Genomic DNA, 23,830 nt, shown 5'->3' with positions numbered 1-23,830 from the left:
GGACCTTCGAGTTCCTCTTGGATAGGATCGCCCATTGGGCGTGACAAGTTGGTATCAGAGCCTCGACCGACCATAGGAGCCCCCTTGAGTGTTCGTAGCATGGCCGCTGTTGAGTCTAGAAGGAAACTGTTTTCGGAGTCTAGTTATATCGAAGAGTAGGAATTGTTTTTACTCCTCAGCCCCTTCGTCGCTCTGGTGAGGAATCTTGTGTAACACCCCGGATGTAACTTTCCATAATTGTAACTCCAACTCTTGCCATTTCCGGCTATGTGTTGTGATCTTTCCTTCGTGGTTGGGTTTTGTCTTTTGTTTTGCATTTTGTTCGGTCATGCATCTCATCTCATAGCATCATGTGCATTGCATCTGCATGTTTTCATTAAGCTTGCATTCGTTCGTAGTTGCCGCGTTCACCCCTTGCCTTCGTTGACCGATCCGAGTCCAATCGGGTTTTTGATTCCGTCTTGTGTGACCGTTTGACCCTCTCTACACTTTGCTGAGACCCCTCGCGCGCGTCGGAAAGTTGTCCCGAACCTGACCCGCTCTGTCGTTACCAATGAGTCCGGATCATCCCCAAACATCTATAAAACATCTCTGTTTTCTTATTTGGACTCCCTACCTATTTATTTCTCGACCGTCCGATTGCGATCAGAGGGACGAGGTAGCCCTAACCTAATCCACCTGATGTATATATATCGTCCAACCCTAGATCCTAGGGAGCTGTCCCATCCTTCCTATTCCGCGCCGCCACTCCACCGAGCCCCCCTCAGGATCTCCCCTCCCGATCCCGCAGCCAATCCACCCGCAGCCAACCACCTCCCTCCTCGTGTTCAGCCACCCAACCAGAGCCCGCACCTGATCCAGATCCTCCTCGCCACCGCCCGCAACCTCCCCTCCTTGCTACGCGAGCTACACGAGCGCAGCAGCCGCTCGGGCACCAGGCCCCCGCTCCCGTCTGGATCGAGACCACCATCGAGTCTCCCCACACCCGCGCGTTCTCTGCCTCGCCGTCGTCTTCGCGTGCCACGCCGGAGTACAGGACCTCTTCTGCCGTCGGTGAGATGCCCTGCTGCTGCTCCTCCATTTCCCCTGCACCTCCCGTGCCTCACATCTCCCTCTTGACCTCCTAATGCAGCGCCATGGATGGCTGCTGCCCGAGCTCGCGTCCGACCTCTTGGATCCGCCTTTGCTCCGCCTCAAGCCGCCTCCTCACCGGATCCCACGCATCAAGTCCGATGCCCGCTGCCGTCTTCCCTGTGAACCTCGCGCGCAGTCCCTGCGTCGTCCTCGTCACCAAGTTCTGTGCATCATCTTGACCAAGTTTGCTGCTTCATCCTGTTCGAGGGAGACGACCGAGCGATGCCCAGATCCGCACCTGGGCCTCTCCAGCCGCAGCGCCCCAAGGCCCAAGCCGCTCCCGTCGTCCGGCCTGCCTGCCTCTCCACCGACCTGGGCCTCAGCCCGTGGTGAGCAGCCCAGCCGATTCAGATTTCGGCCCGTGATGTGTTTCTTTCCGCCAGGGCGATTTTGCTAATTATCCAGTGTTTTACAGTTTTCCAAAAAAACCCTCAACATCATGCATATAATAACTCCACAACCGTGCATCGGTTTAAAATGATCTATATATATATATATGTAAAATGCTTAGAATTTCATCTAGTTTCACAATATCCAACTTTCATCCATGTTTAAAATGTTTAAACTTGCTGTTTGTTTAATTTTGCATAAATGCCATGTTAAAATGAGTTGTTTCATAACTAAATAACCGTAGTTCCAAATTAAACAAACTTTATATGTAAACGGGGTAGAATGATGCATAGATTAACATGATGCACTTACTTTACATGTTTAACAACTCTAAAATTGTGTATAGGGCAGAACAGTACCAAATTCTAAATACGCATATGAGGTTTTTTCCGAAATTGTTGTTTGTTGTTCCAGCCTCATTTAAACTCGCCTAGATAGGTAGTTTTCATATGTTTCACCTCTTGCCATGTTTAACAACATTTAATATTGTTGTGTACCTAAACGAGAGCGAACTAAATAACTCGAATGTGGTGTTTCAGCAATATGCAACTCGTTGCATATTGAGCCCCACTTAATTTGTAGTATTGTTTGTTGCACTTTTCCATGCCATGCCTCTTTAAACCGGACATGCATCATACTTGTTTGTGCATCATGCCATGTTTATGCTTGTGTGTTTACCATGTTGTTTGCTTCTTTCAGGTTTGCTTCTCTCGTTAGCTTCGGTTTCGTTCTGGAGTTGTGAGGATTCGTTCTGCTGCATTGGTTCGTCTACTTCATGGACTCGTTCTTCTTCTTTGCGTGATCTCAGGCAAGATGACCATTACCCTCGATATCACTTCTATCTTTGCTTGCTAGTTGCTTCATTCTATCGCTATGCTGCGCTACCTATCACTTGTTTACCATGCCTCCCATATTGCCATGTCAAGCCTCTAACCCACCTTCCTAGCAAACCGTTGTTTGGCTAAGTTATCACTTTTGCTCAGCCCCTCTTATAGCGTTGTTAGTTGCAGGTGAAGTTGAAGATTGCTCCATGTTGGAACATGATTATGTTGGGATATCACAATATCTCTTATTTTAATTAATGCATCTATATACCTGGTAAAGGGTGGAAGGCTCGGCCTTATGCCTGGTGTTTTGTTCCACTCTTGCCGCCTTAGTTTCTGTCATACCGGTGTTATGTTCATTGATTTTGCGTTCCTTACGCGGTTGGGTTTATGAAAACCCATTAATAGTTCGTTTTGAATAAAACTCCTCCAACAAGGCCCAACCTTGGTTTTACATTTGCCTAACAACCTATTAACTTTCCCTTGGGTTTTCGCGAGCCCGAGGGTCATCTTTATTTTAACCCTCCCGGGCCAGTGTTCCTCTAAGTGCTGGTCCAACTTGGGCGATGTCCGGTGCCCCCTGGGCAACCAGGGTCTCAGCCAACCCGACGTCTTCCCCATCCGGTGTGCCATGAGAACGAGATACGTGCGACTCCTATCGGGATTTGCTGGCACATCGGGCGGTCTTGCTGGTCTTGTTTTACCGTTGTCGAAATGTCTTGTAACCGGGATTCCGAGACTGATCGGGTCTTTTCGGTAGAAGGAATATCCTTCGCTGATCGTGAGAGCTTGTGATGGGCTAAGTTGGGACACCCCTACAGGGTATAAACTTTCGAGAGCCATGCCAGCGGTTATGTGGCAGATGGGAATTTGTTAATATCCGGTTGTAGAGAACTTGACACTTGACTTAATTAAAACGCCTCAACCGCGTGTGTAGCCGTGATGGTCTCTTCTCGGCGGAGTCCACGAAGTGAACAGGGTTTGGGTTATGATTGAACGTAAGTAGTTTCTGGATCACTTCTTGATCACTTCTAGCTTCACGACCATGGTGTAGTTTCGCATCTTACTCTTGTACTCGTAAGTTAGCCACCATATTTGCTTAGCGCTTGCTGCAACTCCAGCACATTACCTTATCCTACCCATAAGCTTAAATTGTCTTGATCTCACGGGTTTTGAGATTGCTGAGTCCTCATGACTCACGGGTACTACCAAAATAGTTGCAGGTGCTGATGATACCTGTGCAGGTGATGCTACCGAACTCAAGTGGGAGTTCGACGAGGTCCTTGGCCATTACTATGTGTCTTTTCCTGATGATCAGTAGTGGAGCCTAGTTGGGACGATCGGGGATCTAGCATTTGGGGTTATCTTCTTTTCATTTGGATTTGTCCGTAGTCGGACTATGTGTGTACTCTGAATGATGTATGAATTATATGATCTTGTGCAAAGTGGCGATTGTAAGCCAACTCTGTTGATCCCTTTCTTGTTCATTACATGGGATTGTGTGAAGATGACCCTTCTTGCAACAAAACCACAATGCGGTTATGCCTCTAAGTCGTGCCTCGACACGTGGGAGATATAGCCGCATCGTGGGTGTTACATCTTGACATAGGTGTTTTGAATTACTCCTCTTCCTCTTCACATTTTCTTTAGGATCACACAGTTGGTTTTCCGATCGTTGGTTCTCAGCTCTTTTCATCCGGTGCACTTCTCTTCAAGTTGATTCGACCCTCTTTGTTTTCGCAAGATCAATCCTCAGCTCTTTCTCGGACGGGGAAGCAATGTCGTCTGAAGAGAGACAATGTCGTCCTTAGTTGTCTTTCTTTTATCCCACCCGCCCACCCCTTTTCTTCTAAGAGCTGGAGTCCGAAATCGAGTATCCGTCCTACTCATGCGAAGCCTTTGCATTCTTTCCTCAATTATTTCAACCGGTGTTTTTCTCTTAAAGTTATTCGTCGGTTCGCCCTTCCAAGTTGCCCTTGTTTTTCCCGCCCTCCCACCCTTTTTCTTCCCAGAGTCTGAGTCTCTTTCAAGCATCAATTTCATTCGTGCCGAGCCTCTTCAGTCTTTCCTCAATTGTCTCACCGGTGAATTCTCGTCAAGTTCATCATTGAGTCATCTTATTTTTCTTTTCCGGTGGACTCAATTCAATTTTTTCGGGTTGATCATATTCTTTTCCTTGGATCAAGTGTTCCCCTTGCTCATTCTCCTCTCGCCATTTAATCGTTCCGGAGTGCGGAAGACATCTCAGGAGATTCGTCTGTGTCCCAATTCATTCGAGGTTGTCACCTCATTCAAATATTTCAATTGTTCCGGTGCATCATCTATCTCTTAAACAACCCTTTTTCAACGGTGTTTTCTTTTTAGTGGGCCCTAACCCACAGGTCTTTTCCCAGGATCTTACCTGACTCTTTTATTTTCCGGAGTTATTCTCAAATTCTTTATAAAGTGTGATGTAAGAATGGATTACATCAGTCACATGCCTTCTCTAAGTTTGCTGTCAAATTCTTTTCATCTTTGGTTCAACCCTTCATCTTTTCATTCTTCCGGAGTGTCTCAACAATTTTGTGGTGTTTCTCGTTGTCATTCTCTACATTTGAAGACCGAAGAAGAGTTTCTCTTAAATCTTCTCCATTCTCCCAAAGATTCGCGGTTCTAGTTTCTCGTTATCCTCTCGAATTATTCCATTTGCCAGATATTCTTTTCGTACCCATCCGGAGTATGTCAGGAGTTGTTTTCCGTTTCTTTTCACCGGAGGCCATCATTCCAGAGGAATTCTTCGTCCTCACATTCCAGCTATCGTTATCCAATTATCCCGACGCATCTGTCAATTATTCTTTAACCAGCTCGTTATCTCTTCGTTCTTTTGCATCTAAACCCCCTCAAGCATATTTGTTCTTCTAATTCTCCCCGGTGATTCATTCTCTTTCATCAGTCATTTTTGAATTCTTACGGCGGTTCCTTCAGCATTCCTGTTCCTTTGTCATCATATCAATTCATTCGTTCTTTCAAAATCTTACCGGTGGTTCGTTGAAGATCTTCCTCAAGGTTGCGCCATATACCCCTCAATCCTTTTCCAACAAGAATAACTAGTATGCAAAATCCATTGCTTGTCATCAATTTAATTTGATGAAGGATAAGCATACAATAAATCTTATTCTTATTTCCTCAAAGTGATTAATCCCTTCCTTCGGAGTTTGTTCTTGATGAATAAATTCTAGTTCCAAGTGTTTTCATTTTCTCTTTTCCGGAGTTCAAAATTTTGTCGGTCATCTCGTCGGAACCTCCATCTAAATCATCGCAAGGCTTGAATCTTATTCTTTTCATCCTTCATTTCTATCTCATCATCCTTTTGTCACTAGAGTTCTTCATGGTGGTTCTTCATGATTTAATTCATTCTTCAAGAGTTCATCAAGATTCTTGTTGGTGGAGCTCAAGTATCTTTTCTTGCGTCTTGAAGTGCTATTAATTCTCCGTATTCTTTTGAAGTGGAGTTTTGCATTTCTTCGTCCTCCTCAGCTATTCAAGCATTTGGTTGGGGCATAATTTCACGTCAAGTTTTGAGATGTTTTTCCATAAGTCCTCAATAAGATGATTCTTTTATTGTTGATTTTCTCAAAAACTCCGTTCAATTCTTCCTTCTAAGGATGCTATCGAATTCATGGTGGAAGTTGTTCTTCTCTTATCCGTTCTTTTCATTCCACTATTTCAATCCTTCCGCAGGCATTGTGTTGTTCATCTCGTCAAGTGTCATTCCATCTTGTGAAGTTCATGTCTCCATTCCTTCCGTTTTCAGCCGGAGTACTGCCAGAATTCTTCTGTTCGTATTCCTTTTCTACCTTGTTACAACCAGAGTGGGTTCAGACTCTATTGTATTCCTTAAGCTTTTGATTCTCGTCATATTCGGCGTTCATCTTTTCTACCCGAGTGCTCTCGACTTTGTTCATCTTCTCTCTTGCATTCTTACATCACCTCTTCCTCTTTCTCTTCCGTCTCGTTCCTAAGATCTCGGGACGAGATCTCTTGTTAGTGGAGGAGAGTTGTAATGCCCCGAGACTGATGCGCCAGGTGTCTTCCAGTTATTCGCCGTCGTTGCCATGTCATTCGCTTGCGTGTTGCACTTTGCCATGTCATCATGTGCATTTCATCTGCATGTTTTTCAAAACTTGCATCCGTCTGGGTTCTCCCGGTTCTCTCCGTTGTCCATTCTAAGCACAACCACACTCGCACGCACCCGCGGCACCTCCCAGATCTTGTTTTGTGAGCCACAGAAAAGCGTTCTCGGAATGGGCCGAGAGTTGACGAGTGGTCCTCGTATATCACCAGTAGACCGCCTGTCAAATTTCATTCCATTTGGAGGTCGTTTGATGCCCCAACAGTTAACAGTGTTAACCGAAACCCCCTTTCTCCTTGCAGCCCAGCACCAGTACTCAACAGCCCACTAGCCCATCTAAACGCCCTCCATGCTCTCCGTCGTTGGATGACGATCACGTGGGCGTAAACCGCACCCCAATAGCCCTCTCCTAGCTCCCTCTACCTATAAATAAGTCCCCCCCTCCATTTTCGGGTAAAAACCCTAGACCGTCGTCCTCCCGCCGATGGACACGTCCGCCCGCGCCAGACATGTCCGCTGCGCCATCCCTCGCCCAATCGCCGCCCGTCACGTCACCTCGCAGCCGCCCCACTTCGCCGCCGGGCCCGCGGAGCCCATCTCCGAGCCGCTCCAGGCCACAGCGGGCCCGAGCTGCCCCGTTCCCCTCGCTCTGCCCCGTGCGGCGCCCGACCCCGCCGCCGGCGAGCGCCACCGCCGCGGCATCCCGGCGGAGCTCCCCGTCGCCGCCGCCTCCACTGGACCCCGCTGCCATCGTCCAGCACCCCGCGCTCCCCTGCCACGCCGGCGACCGCACGCCACCGCTCGCCCCTGCACCTTCCCGCCGTCCACCACCGCCTCGCCTCGCGCCGCCGCACCACTACCGCTGCCTTGGCACGCCACCACCACAGTGCCTCGCCGTCGCCTCGGCCGCACCGCGCCGCTCGCTCGCCGGAACCCGCGCCTCCCCGCGCCTCGTCGCAAGCCACCGCTGCCGTGAGTTCCGCCGCGCGGATCCGCGCCCCCGCCGGCGACAACCTCGCCGGAGTGCTCCACAGCCACCTCGTCTCCGGATCCGGCCAGGGTGGACGAGATCCACCCACCCGGCAATCCAAACGCGGCCCCGTCCCCGGATCCCCTCGTCCGGAACCGCCCCGTCCAACTTGCCCCGAGGTTGTTTTTTTGCCAAGTCCCTGATTTGCTTTGTCATGTGTGCATTTTTACATGTCCATAACTTTGTGTGTACTGCTCCGTTTCATGTGTATGATACGTCAAACGTTTAATCACTTGATGATCTTCGTGATGGAGTAGTTTTCATTAATGTTAATGTTCATCTTGATGCCTTAATCTTCGTTGCAAAACTGCTAAGTGATATAAACTGCTGAAAACTGCTGCATGTTAACATCATTTAGGTGTCTTTTGAATGCTATAAATTTGTCTCTGTTGATCCGATGATGATGATATTGATATGACAATGTTGTTCTGTTCATGCTATACAAGTTGGTGTGCTCTTAATTCATGTTAGGGCGCATCTTGACATGGTAATATCTGTTATAAAAGTGCATGTTGCTGTTAACTGCTGAAAACTGTTATAACTTGTCATTTTGTCGTTTTTATATCTTTCTGTGTGATTTTCTTTTGACCATCATGTCTACATGTTTTAGGACAACAATTATACCGTCTTTATAGGGGCGAATTCATGTATTTTGATATGCCTTTTGGTGAGTGCAACAAGCTTATGAAGTGCGCTACTCGTTGTTAATGTTTTGTCTAGTTGAATCTGTAATATCATGAGGCCATGTTTGCTTGATGCTACCAATTAATCCGTGCATAATATGGAGATGCTTAGTTGACATGTTTTGTTTTATATGTTATGCTCTACCATCGTTGCCTTTTGATGCCTCATATATGTCCAGTAGAATATATTTTCATTACCATGAACATGCCTAAATGATGTTCCAGTTTTATATTAACTTCATGATGCTATATTATGAGCTTGTTATTAATTGATCGATGCCTCTTTTGGAGATGATCCAATTACATGTATTGAGGTATGTTATGAGTAATTTGTTCACATGCCATGGTTGTTAATTTTGGATAAAATATGCCTCTGTTCCATGCTTGCAAATATGCTATCATAATGTTGTTGTTTTACACTTGCTGAAACTGTTTCAACATTCAATCTTGTCTTGTTGGTTCCCACTAATCCATGAGCCATATGTATATGATGCTTTGAAGTTTCGTGCTCTTTGTTATGTTTAATTTTATGCCATGCCCTTGGCTTCCATGTATAGTTAATGTAGTATCTTTGTTTCATGCCTCCAACATGCCATCATATTAACTCTGCTCATATATATGTCCCTGTGTTATAAAGATGCATTTTGCATTTGTCACATTAGTTTAATCTTGATGCCTATGAACCTGAACCTTAATGATTTTTGAAGTATGTTATCTGTAGATGAAGTGCATGTCAAGTTTGTGCTCATATGGTTCTTGTTGCATGTTGTTTTGATGATTGCAAAGTGCATACTTGCTCTTTTGGACGGCTTGTCCTTTAAACTTGCTTAGAATTGTATTTAGTTTCATATTATCATGTTTCATCCATGCTTTGAGTGTGTTTGCTTGATGCTTGAATACATTTTGCATCAATGCCATGTTTAACTTGTTTTGCTCATATCTTCTAGGCCGTAGCTCCGAATTATATGAACTTTATATGTAACTTGACTAAATTTTCACGTAAATCATCATGGTGCATCTTAACTTGCTGTTTAACAACTTGAACATAATGTGTTATTCATATCTGGACCAATTTCGAAATTTGCATACGATGACTTACCGGAATTGTTATATGTTGTTTCCAGCCTCATTTAAACTTGCTTTGATGTGAGGGTCTTGTATGCATCATCTCTTGCCATGAGTAGCATCATGTAGACTTGTCATGCATCATACTTGGTTGAGCATCATGCCATGTTTATGTGCTGTGTGTTTACCTTGTTGTTTGCTTCTTTCCGGATGTGCTTCTTCCCGATAGTTCCTGTTTCGTTGCAACCGCGAGGATTCGTTCGACTACGCTTGGTTCGTCTTCATCCATTCATCTTCTTCATGGACTCATTCTTCTTCCTAGCGGGATTTCAGGCAAGATGACTGTCAGCGTCTTGGATTCGGGGGTATCCAGCCCTGCCTGCCTGCGTCCCACCGCGTGACTCCATCGACGGCCTGGTACGACCCAGCTTCAACACCAACACTGCAAGACCCTCGCGAGGGGCCAAGCATCGCGAGGCGGACAACGCCAAGACCCCGAAGGAAGTGGCCTCCTCAGGAGGGCTCCTGAGGGGCGGAGAGTTCTATGCAGCTACCTCACAAGGCTCAGCTGACATGAGCCATGACGACCAAGGCCAGGCAGGCGCGAGGCGGGCACAGAGCGCAGGTTTCCTCTTCGGTGCAAGGGAGGAAGGCCACAGGCGCGGAGTCCCGAGGAATCAGCCAAAGGTTTCCATTTCAGTGCAACGATACCAAGACCGCCAGGACGGCAGGACGGAGGTCATCACCAAGCCCGCCGTAGCGTCACGACCAGAGGCTTTTCGCAGGCGAAGACTACTTTTATCAGGATAGACTGTACTACTTGTCCCCTTTCAAATCCCGCCGTTGTGGAATCCCTTCCCGCTAATATTTGGGAAGAGGACCAAGGCCACTATAAATAGGACTAGCCACCACCATAGAAAGGACAGAGATCAGAACAAGTAGAGCACCGCACCGGCTCAAGAACACCTCACCTCCCGAGGCTTGTTCATCCACTGTACTAGTTCATCCATAGGCCCTCGAGGCAATCCACAACACCACACTGGATTAGGGTATTACACCACAACGGTGGCCTGAACTAGTATAAATCTCTGTGTCTTTGTGTCTCTTTGGGCTCGACGCACTAGGCTTAGGAGGATCGCGAGTAGGAAGGCTGGACAGGTTGAGATCGCCGCACGCACCCCAGAGTTCGAACCTCTCAAGGGTTGTCGGATCCCTAAATCTGACATTTGGCGCTCCAGGTAGGGGTGCATCGGATCTTCTCTTCCGTCGACCAGTCCTCCTCCGCTCCATTGACGCCATGGCCGATGGCCCGAGAGCCCACGTCGAGCACTTGGAAGTCCAGACCTCCTCGGCAGCACCCACCGGCAAAGAAGACCTCCACTCCGCCCTGCTCACGGCCCGCGTTCCGCCAGGGCGACCGGCCGTGGGGGGTGCGCGACACATCCTTCTCCACTGGCGCCACGCCGCAGCCACGCCGCCGCGCGATCTGCGAACTACGCTGCAGCAACCGCTCCGCACTCGCGCAGGGAACAAGCAAACATGCGGGCATCAGTCATCGTGGCCCGAGAGCTCCTGCGGTGCAGGTTGCTTGAGAGCGGCCACGACGCCTTGCTGGAACGGGTCGCCGAGCTGCTGGATGCGGCATGAAGGGGGGGCGGCGCCATTCTGCACACTCCCCACATCTCAGGCGGTGGTGGGGGCCCGCGCTCACCCCTGACACAACCGCGCGCCCCCTCCCAGGGGCCATGGAGAGCCTCTCGACGCCGACCAGCCTCGTGGAGCAGCCCGCGCCATCCCGAACATGCCCCCTTGGTGCGGGGCTGCTTCAGGCGACACCACCAGGGGTCGCGCTGGAGCGCCGGCCCTGGCCAACAGGACCAGAGTATGGCAGAAGAAGGCGGGAACGTTAGGCGGCCAGGCGGCGCCTCTGGTGCAAACAACCCGGAAGCCTACGTCCCCGTCGCGATGGATCCAAGGCACGCGCTAGGAGAGGTCCCCAGCCGAACCCCCACGCCAGGCTGGGCACTGGACATACACGAGGCCGAGATCTCCTTCAAACCACCACCAAGCCCTGCCGACATCCCCAACAGCGGCATCCTCTGGGTACATTTAACGCCGCAGGGGCACGCTTACACTGACCATGGATTGCAGGTGAACCAAGACGAGGCGACCACCAGGACCCTTAGGACGGCGCACCCCCCTCAGGAGCGTGAAGGACATTGGGAGCAGCGCGGGGGAAGCCCAGCGGCGGGGCCTTCCTCGCGCTGCGCAGAGCAGGATCCTGCCTGGAGGTAGGTTCCCTGCCGGGGAAGGCGCCGGCGAGCCCTTCTCCTCGGCGGGGGGCCTACAGTCGCCGAGGACGCCGCCAACGTCCCCTTGGCCCCTTGGTCTTGTCCTGGTTTTCGGCCTCCCCAACGGTGGTCAGGGGTAGCGCACGGCGGGGTCCTCGTCGGGCGACATGAGGCAAGGCCCCGGCCTGTGAAGGTCTTCGCTCGCGACATGCTCACGTAATAATGAGTGGGCCTGTACACGCCCCGGAGTCTCCTGAGTGCCGCCCTGGGGCCTCACGGGGGACTCCCACCCACGTCCTAGTGGAAGCACCATGCTCCGTGCTGGCCGTCGACACTGTCCCCAATGACTATGCCCAGCTAGTGGAAGCACTTAGCTCCGCGCTGGTGAGAAGACCGAAGGCTGAAGACCGAAGACTAGCTAGGCGCCGGACGTGGCTGTCTGCTTTTTGCCTCCTTTTTGTATTTGCTTGCCGACTCTTTGCAGCAGTTTGTCTTTCGTGCGTTTATAAAAATGGGGGGAGTTTTCTCGTTTGGTGCCGCTCTCTTGCTTTTAGCTCTTGCATTCTTTTTGGAAACTCATGACCGCTACCCTGCCGTGGAGCGCCTCGCAAGCGGGGGCTGGGTACGGTGTACGCGCTGGTACCGATCGCTCCCCCTGAGGGCTCAAAGGTGCGGCCACCCCGCGCGCCCACCTCGTTATAGTCTCGCAGTTGGCTCCTCACGAGGCACTCCACAGCAGGCTAGCAGGCCCCTCGGGAGGCACAGAGCCTCGCGAGCCCGCATTAGGCTCGCCTCAGGAGAAGGGGCCCGGCCGCGACACCAGACCCCATGCAAGACCCTCGAAACCCAAGATAAGTCATAAACAACTACCTTGCTCAGCGACCCATAGCCCTGCGGGGCCCCGCTCCGGATGTCACTTCAAAAGCATTTAGCGATCTCAAACATCATAAGGGGCACCCCCTTCCCAAAATGCTCTCACAAGAATATGTTTGAGTTTTCATTATATAGGTTAAAGCAAAAGAAACAGCGGCCTAGCTGGACGCTCCCTCGTCGTCGCTCCCATCTGCGCTGCTTGTGCTGAAGCTGCCATCCTCATCGTCATCACCACTCGCGCCAGCTCCTTTGGCCGCGAGCACGGCCATGTCATCCTCAGGAGTCAACTCCTTCACCAAAGCATCCACATGACCGTCCACCCACTTGGCAAGCTTGTCTTGGGTGGCCGCAGGCACGGTGGCTAGGACGGTTCCGAAATCAAAGTGGGAGTCAAGGTTTCAGGAGGTTGCTGAAGATGTGCGAGAGCGCACGCCCAAGGAGGCCCCGGTTCCTCTCCTCAACAAGCTGGCGAGCTTTTGCGCCTGATCTTCCAGGCGGGTCACGATATCAGTAAAGAAGCAGAGATAGCTGGCATAGTCATTCTCGTGCGGGTGTGGAGCGCTCTCATCACAAATGGCAGCCAAGGCGTTGTTGGCTCTGATGCGCAGACCTTGGAGCATGGAGCCGTGCTCGTGCTCCAGTGTCAGGCGGCGACACTTTTCACTCGAAGCCTTCTCCAGGAGGGAGGTGGTGTCTTCGGCTTGCTTCCGAAGAGAGGATATCTCGGCACAGGCAGAATTCAGGGCAGATTCGGAGGAAGCCAGGGCTCCCCGGGCAGTGCTCTCACGCTACTCCACAGCCTGCAGCTCGGTCTTCAGGACGGAGGTCCGGCCCTCAAGCTCAGCCTTAAGCAGCTCCAAGTCCAGGTGATGCCTTCCATCCAGCTCAGCACTTGCCTTCAACACTCTCTTCTCCACCTCCACCTGGACCTTAGCTTCTCGGGCGGCGACGGCGTCCTCAGCCACGGCGGCCTGTCGCTCCCTCACCTCCAGCGTCTAGTCCTCATGGCACCTCAGGAGCTCTGCCTCAGCAAGGGCCACCTCACCTGGTGAGGAGGCCAGAAGGGCACGACGCTCCTCGACTTCGCGTAGCAGGGCCGCATTTGAAGACAGAGCTGTTGGAGGTTGGCGGTTGGCTGCCTCGGCCTCTTCCATGGCGCGGGCGCAAGCTTCACGAGAAGCCGCGAGCGAGGCCGCCCCGCGCGCTTCAGCTTCGTCACGCTGAAGCTTCCCAAGGTTGATGGCCACCTTCAGCCGCTGCCACTCATCTTCCAAGCGGTGGGTCTCTGCCTCAAGCCTGGTGTCGACATTGGCAAGCTCCCCGCCAAGATGGACCATCGCACGCATCGCTTCACCGAAGAGCCCGAAGCGCACCGCGCTACGCCCGTGAGCAAACGCGAGCTCATCACTAAGATCTTCGTCGGCTCCGGAAGTCGCTCGGGAGGCGCTGGGCACTCCGCCAGTCGCCGGCCAGGGGCTGGCTGGCGTAGCCCCACAACTTGAAGACGAAGGCTACCCAGAGGGTAACCCCCAGCCGACAATGACAAGAGGAAGGATCACCGGCGCACCCCTCGTCTCGCGGGCAGAGTCGTGGGGGGAGAGAACATGGGGCCCGACTCCGGGGCACCCTCGCGGCGTCATGTTGGATGGAGTTGGTCCCACGCCCTGCGCAGGCTCCGGGCGCTGGGGACTGCGCGCGTGCGCCAAGCTGGAGTCCTTGGGGGTGCCTGCCTCCCGGGGTTTCGCCTTCGTGGGGACCCTGCAAAACCCCAGCCATGAGAAGACGCGGCGCGCTTGGGGGTCAAGAGCAAAGGTACTTACTCATCGGTAGCCACGTATCTCCTCGGCTTCAGCAGCCGACGGGTGCCATCGTCGCGGCACGGGGACCTCTTCCTCTTTAGGAGCGACTCAAGGCACAGGCGACGCCGACCTGATCCCGATGGGCGATCCTTAGGAGGGGGAGTGCTCAGTGTGGTATCTGGAGCAGGGGTCCCAAGGGCAGGGGCACCCGGCGAGACTTTCTGGCTCGCACCTCCGGGGCGATTGGCGGGCTCCCCATCGTCAGCAGCCACTCTGGAGCCACCGTCCCAGGCAACAGAAGCCCCTGCCTCCGGAGCTTGGGGTCGCACCGGTTTTGCTGCAGCTCCTTCCCGGGCCACAGAAGCCTCAGGCTCTGAGCCTCTAGCAGAGCCGTGCCTCCGTAGGAGCTCTCAACAGTTGATGGAGGCGCGCGCCCCCTGCCTCCACACTCGGGGCGCACGCGGCAGGGTCGATCAGGAGAGGAGCCACGAAGACGGGATTCTCGCGGGGCCCCTCAATGCCCTCGGGAAGCAACCCCCACTCGTCGAACAGAGGCATCTGCCCCGCGAAGGCTGCCTTGTTCGAACACAGATAGAGAAGGAAGCCACCCCCCGGAAGGTCTGCAGGCTCGGGCTCGCCAGTCAGGAGCTTGAGCACCATGCTCAAAGTATCAGCAGCAAGCGACGTCTTCTGCAGCCTCATCGGATCTCCGGGGCCTGTGAAGTCCCACATTGGGCGAGAATGGCGCTGGAAGGGAGCAATGCGCTGCTTCACGAATTCCTTCACCACCATCGGCGCCGTCACCTCCAGTTCCTAGAGCCTCGCCAACCTCTTCCAGACAAAAGCAAGACGTCGGTCGGTGAGCTTCTCATGGCACCAGCCGTAGCTAGGCGAGGCCGGCGACCCAGGAATCGTGAGCAGGGGCTGAATGCGGGGGCGTCCATCAGGAGCCACTACTTCCGGAATCCCTTCGCGACAGGCGAAAGCTCAAAGTCGATGCCCGAGCCAGCAGTCGCCGACACGGCTTCGAAGGTTGCGCACCCAGAGCGTTGGCAGATGTCCACCAACCAAAGCAGGAAGAAATGGCGAAACAAGGCCACGGAGGGAGTGATGCCCACCATGGCCTCGCAGAGGAAGGCAAAGACGGCGAGGAGGATGACAGAGCGAGGGTCCAGATGCAGCAGATGGATCTGGTAATGCGACATCATGGCATTGAAGAAAAGGGAGAAGGGAGGAATCAACCCAGCAAGAAGAGCATGGAGATGGATGGGGATCTCAGTGGCACTCATCTCCCTGGTTCGCCAAGACACAGGGCAGACATCCGTTGCCTTCCCCTCATTGGAATCGGCGGCGAGCGCATGGCGAACCTTGTCAAGCCCCTCCTTATTGATCACCGTCGACTGCTCAACGGCTGGCTCCAGGGCCAGCGAAGGACCGGCCGGTGCGAGCGGCTTCCCCTTCTTCTTCCTCGGCTTGGGGGCCATGGTGAATACCAAGAGAGGGCAAGGCGCCGGCACCAGATCTATGGACATGGTGGCAAGATTGGGAAGGAGGAAACAAGAGCCGAGTACGGTACTCTGCGAAGGGCGAGTTGCACTGACAACGGGCGGCTGCTGGGTCTACCGGGTATCAGGCGGCGTGGGGAAGCGGATACGCCCACGTCCGATCAATCGCCACGCGTCATCAAGGCCGCAGGCGGTTAGGGCCCGCGGCGCTCAGCACTTGCCCTTTGGCTTCGCCTGGAAGCCATGTCCGAGCGTGCCGTGGGCCGGGGGCTACTGTCGGCGTCCTGGATTCGGGGGTATCCAGCCCTGCCTGCCTGCCTGCGGCCCACCGCGTGTTCTGTCGACGTCCTGGTACGGCCCAACTTCAACACCAACACCGCAAGACCCTCGCGAGGCGGACGACGCAAAGACCCCCGAAGGAAGTGGCCTCCTCAGGAGGGCTCCTGAGGGGTGAAGAGTTCTATGCAGCTACCTCACGAGGCTCAGCTGACGTGAGCCATGACGACCAAGGCCAGGCGGGCGCCAGGCGGGCGCAGAGCCCAGGTTTCCACTTCGGTTCAAGGGAGGCAAGCCGCAGGCTCGGAGTCCCGAGGAATCAGCCAAAGGTTTCCATTTCAGTGCAATGAGACCAAGACCGCCAGGACGGCAGGACGGAGAGGTCATCACCGAGCCCACCGCAGCGTCACGACCAGAGGCTTTTCGCAAGCGAAGACTACTTTTGTCAGGATAGATAGTACTACTTGTACCCTTTCAAATCCCGCCATTGTGGAATCCCTTCCCGCTCATATTTGGGAAGAGGACCAAGGCCACTATAAATAGGACTAGCCACCACCATAGAAAGGACAGAGATCAGAACAAGTAGAGCACTGCACCGGCTCAAGAACACCTCACCTCCTGAGGCTTGTTCATCCACTTTACTAGTTCATCCATAGCCCCTCGAGGCAATCCACCACACCACACTAGATTAGGGTATTACACCACAACGGTGGCCCGAACCAGTATGAATCTCTGTGACTTTGTCTCTCTTTGGGCTCAACGCGCTAGGCTTAGGAGGATCGCAAGTAGGTAGGCTGGGCAGGTTGAGATCTCCGCATGCATCCCAGAGTTCGAACCTCTCAAGGGTTGTCGGATCCCTAAATCCGACAATGACCGTTACCTTGGATCTCACTACTATCATTGCTATGCTAGTTGTCTCGATGCTATCGCTATACATGTCGCGCTTCCTACCACTTGTTTATCAAGCCTCCCAAATTGCCATGACAGCCTCTAACCTTTTTCACCCTTCCTAGCAAACCATTGTTTGCCTATGTTACCGCTTTGCTCAGCCCCTCTTATAGCGTTGCTAGTTGCAGGTGCAGGCAGGTTGTTCCATGTTGGAACATGGATATCATGGATATTTTGGGATATCGCAATATCTCTTATTTAATTAATGCATCTATATACTTGGTAAAGGGTGGAAGGCTCGGCCTTTTGCCTGGTATTCTGTTCCACTCTTGCTGCCCTAGTTTCCGTCATACCGGTGTTATGTTCCTTGATTTTGCGTCCCTAACACGGTGAGGGGTATGGGGCCCTCTTGACAGTTCGCTTTGAATAAAACTCCTCCAGCAAGGCCCAACCTTGGTTTTACATTTTGCCTAATAACACCTAAAACTTAAATAGGGGATTTTCTCCGGACCGCTAGTATTTCTTAATCAACCCCCCCGGGCCAGTGCATCTCTGAGTGTTGGTCCGAAGCTAGCAGCCTATAGGGCCACCTTGGGGAAACTCGGGGGCTGGTTTTACTTGTAGCTTGTCTCATCCATTGTGCCCTGAGCACGAGATACGTGCGTCTCCTATATGGATTTGTTGGCACATTCGGGTGGTCTTGCTAGTTTTGTTTTACCATTGTCGAAATGAGAGAGCAAGCCAGAGGGGAAGGTTAGATCTCATGATTTTTCTCTGATTTGTTTTTGTATTTGCTTTTAATTATTTTTCAATCTGGGATTTAGGGTTCATGTTTTCATTTCAGATCTTGAAGAAATGCACACATTTTGAATGGCTGGATGACTACGTTAAGGGGATTCAATTCAATGGGGCCCTAACCCAGGAGCTCAATCTGTCGTCAGCACCAACAAATTTGGTCTCTGAAAGTGCTGCTCTGACAGTTGGGGATGCAGATCTGAAGGGGAAATTAAAGAAGATGAAAAAGAACTTGAAGCAGATGATTCAATTGACCAAGCAGGCGAATCTGATAGCTTTAGAATTTTATCCCTTTTATTTTTGTGTTGTTGCTCTAGGATTTGCTTACTTGCTGGTCATCACTCGTTAGAGATGTTATTAGTGTGGTGTCATGTGCTCTAGGATTTGGTTAAATTTGTGGATCACGTGCTATACGATTTGCTTAAATTTGTGGATCATGTGCTCTATGCTCTGTGTTGCTTAATTTGTGGATCATGTGCTCTGTCGCCGTCCTGGATTTGGGGGTATCCAGTCCTGCCTGGCTGCGGCCCACCACGTGGCTTCGTCGACGGCCTGGTACGGCCCATCTTCAACACCAATACCACAAGATCCTCGCGAGGGGCCAAGCCTCGAGGCGGACGACGCCAAGACCCTCGAAGGAAGTGGCCTCCTCAGGAGGGCCCCTGAGGGGCGGAGAGTTCTATGCAGCTACCTCACGAGGCACAGCTGACGTGAGCCATGATGACCATGGCCAGGGGGGCGCCAGGCAGGCGCAGAGCGCAGGTTTCCTCTTTGGTGCAAGGGAGGCAAGCCACAAGCGCGGAGTCCCGAGGAATCAGCCAAAGGTTTCCATTCTGGTGCAACAAGACCACGACCGCCAGGACGGGAGGACGGAGGTCATCAACGAGCCCATTGTGGAACCCCTTCCCGCTCATATTTGGGATCCCTTCCCGCTCATATTTGGGAAGAGGACTGTACTACTTTTGTCAGGATAGACTGTACTACTTGTCCCCTTTCAAATCCCGCCATTGTAGAATCCCTTCCCGCTCATATTTGAGAAGAGGACCGAGGCCACTATATATAGGATTAGCCACCACCATAGTGGGGGATCGGACCCATTCTCACCCGACCACCACACCAGCTCAAGAACACCTCACCTCCTGAGGCTTGTTCATCCACTATACTAGTTCATCCATACCCCCTCGAGGCAATCCACCACACCACACTAGATTAGGGTATTACACCACAATGGTGGCCCGAACCAGTATAAATCTCTATGTCTTTGTGTCTCTTTGAGCTTGACGCGCTAGGCTTAGGAGGATCGTGAGTAGGCAGGCTGGGCAGGTTGAGATCTCCGCAAGCATCCCAGAGTTCGAACTTCTCAAGGGTTGCCGGATCCCCAAATCTGACATTGGACGCACCAGGTAGGGGTGCGTCGGATCCTCTCTTCCGTCGTTCGATCCGCCACCGCTCCGACACCTCCATGGCCGACGCGCGCAAGGCTCGCACCGAGTGTCGGGCTGCGGTCGCCGCCCGCGTCGCTCAGACGGCTCCGGCGGGCGACGGCTGTGCCCGCCGTGCTCCTTCTTCGGTGGACAACGCCGCCACGGGCCCTGCCGGCCACGAGCAGCAAGCTTCATCGCTGCACCCATCGATGCGCCGTGACGGCCGCACCGCTACTCCATCACTGACCCCAGAAGCTTCGTCAGCCCACACGCGCCGCGGCCAGGTGGACGCGCAGGACGCTCTGCTCACGGCGCGGGAGCTTCTTCGCTACAGTCCGGTGGGTGATATCTATGAGGAGTGGCTCGAGCGGATAGCCGAGCTCATCAGCGTCGCGCACGGGGGCTCCGACGGGCCGGCTCGCTGCCTCAGCAACCACCTGCAGTGGGTGACGTCGCGCACGGGGCTCCTCCTCCACCTCCGGCCCGGGGCGCCATCATCAAGCCAAGGTGTATGGCTCCATGGCGCGACCCGCATCGCCCGACGCCGGCTCGGGATGACGTGAGCTGCCAGGTGGTGCAACGTCCCCAAGGAGAAGCGCGCATGCTTCCGGCACCCCAGCACCAGGCTCGCGCGCCACCACAGGAGGTGGCGGTGCGCGTGCACCAGGACCACGTTCCACCCCCTCGACGACCTCCGGTTGCCACGGCAGGATGCCGCACGTTCACTACGGAGCTCCGCAACATCGTCTAGCCGAGCAAGTTCAAGCTTGACCTGCCTCCATGCTACGACGACACCACATACCCCGCTGAGTTCCTACAACTCTACGAGCTGAGCATCAAGGCGACCAACGGCGACGAGAAGATCATGGCAAACTGGTTCCCGACGGCCCTCAAGGATGGCGCGCGTTCTTGGCTCCTGAGCCTGACCGAGGGGTCGGATTCTTCCTTGGAGGAGATTCGCAGCCGCTTCATCACGAACTTCCAGGGCACTCACGACCGTCCGCCGGCCGCGGGCGACCTGCGCTGCGTCAAGCAGCAACCTAGAGAGACCCTGCATAAGTATATCCAGCGCTTCAACAACGTTCGCCTCAAGATCCCCAAGGTGTCTGACGAGGCCATCATGTCCGCGTTCACCGACAGCGTCCGTGATGTCAAGATGAAGGAGGAGCTCGCCATCCACGAGGATCTTTGCACCGCTCTAGAGATGTTCAACATGGCGAACAAGTGTGCAAGGGCTGAGGAGGGACGCCTCTCCCTCCTTATGCTCCTTGATGCTGACCCAAGAAAAGCAGACCAAGACCAAGGACACAAAGTGCAAGGGGTCAGCCGTACTTGCGGCCGAGCCGGAGACCAAGCGCAACTGCAACCAGCCCAAGTCATCCAAGGGCAAGCGGCCGTTCTGCGCCTTCCACAATGTTTACAGCCACAACACCAGCGACTGCCAGGAGCTCAGGGCTCTCCGCGACGGGTGCCTCGGTCGACGCCCTGAGCGCAACGATCGAGGCTACGGTCGCGGAGGTGGCCGAGGTGGAGGACGCTGGGATGGATCGGCCATCATCAAGAGTGGCGCTACCAGCCTCATGAGGACCGCTGGAAGGACGAGCCTCGCAAGGGCAACTGGAGGGAGCAGCCTCGTGAGGACCGCCCTCAGGGCAACGCAGCTTTGCCTCCTCTGCCTCCACCGCCAAGAAGGAACGAAGATCACCACCAGGACGAGGGGGCTGGGGGCTTCCAGGAGCCTCGGGCCATTGCCTGTATCTTGGGCGACTCACAGGCCCCGGCTTCCCACCGCGTCTTCAAGCAGTTTGCGCGCAAGGTGAATGCAGCGCTCCCCAAGCCAGAAGCAACTCGCCCTCTCAAGTGGTCCAAGTGCCCCATCACCTTCGACTCCTCGGACTGGCTCAAGTGCGCGGCCACTGCTGGCGCACTCCTCATGCTCTGCTCCCCCGTCATCAGCAACGTGACCGTCACCAAGACCCTCATCGATGGCGGAGCAGGGCTCAATGTTCTCTCCGTTCAGACGTTCGACAGGCTCCAGGTGCCGTACTACCAGCTGCACCCCACCAAGCCATTCTCAGGAGTGACCGACGGATCGACACGCCCGATCGGGCAGGTTCGCCTCCCAGTCACCTTCAGCGAGCGCAACAACTACCGCACCGAGCTCATCGACTTCGACATCGCCGACATCCACCTGCCCTACAACGCCATCCTAGGGTACCCAGCACTGGCCAAGTTCATGGCGGCCACACACCATGGCTACAACGTCCTCAAGATGCCAGGAAGCGGCGGCATCATCATGGTCGCCTGCCAAGAGAAGGATGCAGTGTGCTCCCTCGAGCGCCCCTTCCAGGCTGCAGCAGTTGAGAACACTGAAGACGAAGACGGAGTCCTCCCTCCTGAGGTCGCCCCCAAGACGAAGAAGCTGCAGCTGGGACAATGGTCTCGTGAGGGAGCATCGCTCGAGGATGGAGCGCTGAGCCTCGCGTCTCCGGACGCAGCACCTTCACCCATAGCATAGGAAGGCGTACCCGACGCTCCTCTCAGGCTCGGCTCGGGGGCTCTCCATTGGAGGGCCTCAGATCTAGCCAATGTCGCGAGGGAGGCGCTCGGGCAACAGGCGTGAGGCACCAGGCGTTCAGGAGTACATCAGCAAGGCAATCGAGGAGATTCAGGAAGGAAGGGTTCTGCAAGGCGATCGTCGCCTGCCGCGTGGCGCAACTCACAGCCCTGGCGAGGGTAAGGAGTTTCGCTTCTGCATCGACATCCCCGGGCTCAACAGGGCCGCGTCTCGGCAGCTCATGTGGCCGTCTCGTGTCGGCCGATGCGAGGGTCCGCCTCACAGCTACGTCTGCATGCCTTTTGGCCTGGCGGGCTCGGCTGAGGCGTTCCGGCGCTGCATGCGGGACGCTCCGACGGCATGCAAGGCAAGGCACCAGGCGCTCCTAGCGGAGATGGAGGAGCACCTTCAGGATCCTTCCGGTCCCTCCGAGCCTCCCAAGGCTCGGCATCGGAGCGGCTCATGAGGAACGGCTTTAGCGGCGTGCGTTTTTTGGCTACTTTAACAACTCTTCAGCAATGGTACCAGGTGAAATCTCTCTAGTTCATTCAGTTTGGGGGCGGCCCTCGGGCTGCATCGAACCCAGGTCGTGTGGGTCTGGCCCTACGGCATGTATCGTTTTGCATTCACCAGGACTATCTAATCATTTCTATTAATTTGTCTATGATTGTCACCTCGTGACCACTGCCTCATGACCTTCATGTGTTCTGACTAACGCCATCTCCACATCACTGCACGATGGTCACATCGGCACGACGCTTGTGCTCGGGTCCGTCCCTACAACGCTGATAAACCCAGGGAACGAGCTCTGGTTCGCGGCCCGCCTCGCGTACACCACCTCGCAGGGTCCTCGGTGCCTCCGCCTCACACCCTGGGGGCTCTCGGCCTCCTTTGTCATCTAACCTGCAGGTTCACCTGGCGATGGGCCAAGGGTTGGCTTGGGCAACCACCGTCTAGCCTTGGGAGCCGCTTGCACGTTAAAGGGGGGCCTCCCGAGCATCGCATCTCGGGAGCTCCTACTGGCTCTCCAGCCCTCACCCCCTGGCCTTGACCACGGCATCACGAACTGGCATACCAGCGGCGGCTGAGCTCGCTTGAGTGCCGGGTCCCGAGGACGTAGAGCACTTTGGCAAGCGAGGCAGGAGGGTGGCCAAGACAGGCTGCACCTAACGGTACCACAGGCGCGGCAACAAGCATCGCCTCCCTAATGGACCCAGACACCAAAAAGATAAGTCTCGCCTCGCTACAGCACCAGTTTCACTCCCCACACGCCCCGCCTCGCAGTTCCACTTGGGCGGTTCAACTCCCCTTTTCGATTTTCTATGCAGCTGCTTGCATGCCAAAGGGGACCTTATGAGCATCGCGTCTCATGAGCTCTTACCGGACCTTGGGCCGCTCACCTCCTAGCCTTGGCCACGGCATCGTGACCTGACATACTAGCGACGGCTGAAGCCTGCGTGGGGACTGGGTCCTGTCGGCGTAGAGCGCCACGCTGTCTAGTGAAAAGAAAAGGGAGGAACCTAGCCGAACTTGAATACGCGCATCCATCACAAGATCAAAAGAAACGACGTTGATATTAAATAGATTCCGATCCTTACAAGCCCCACGGGGGCTGATCTCCATTCCGCGCAGGGAAGTCAACTACTAGGTCCTACGGCATCACCGACGGCGCCAGGCGGCAGCCGCGGCAGCGCTCCGGCCTCAACGTGAGCTCGGCGGCACGTAGCTGTCGTTGCTCGACTCCGGAGAATCACTGGGCTCAGGAGAGTCACTGGATTCCCAGGAGTCGTCACTGCTGCTGGACGAAGCGCTAAAGGGGGCAGCAGCATATCCAGCACCCACTACGGCGTCCCTCGAGCTGTCTCCTCCGGGGCAACATTCCAGTCGCTCGCCCTCCTCGTTGAAGACCTTCAAAAACAAGGTGGCCGCGCCGTCGTACACGAAGTGGATCGCCAGGGCTCCCTCCGCTTAGCAAGCCCGGGTGATCTCGCCCCATCCTCGCGTCATGAAGACGTCTCCAGGCAGCACCACCTGGACTTCAGCCCCAGTAGCCAAGCTGCGGCACCCTGCGTGCTGCAGCCACAGCTCAACCAGTGCCCTCGGAGGCAACTCGCGGGCAAAGAACCGCAGGAGTCGGATCCAGGTGTCAGGGGGCATCACCGCCCACACCATGAACTGGTGCGGG

Source organism: Triticum aestivum, chromosome 4D (assembly GCF_018294505.1).
Source record: "Triticum aestivum cultivar Chinese Spring chromosome 4D, IWGSC CS RefSeq v2.1, whole genome shotgun sequence".
Taxonomy (NCBI): Eukaryota; Viridiplantae; Streptophyta; class Magnoliopsida; order Poales; family Poaceae; genus Triticum; species Triticum aestivum.
Note: the sequence above shows the minus strand (reverse complement) of the source record.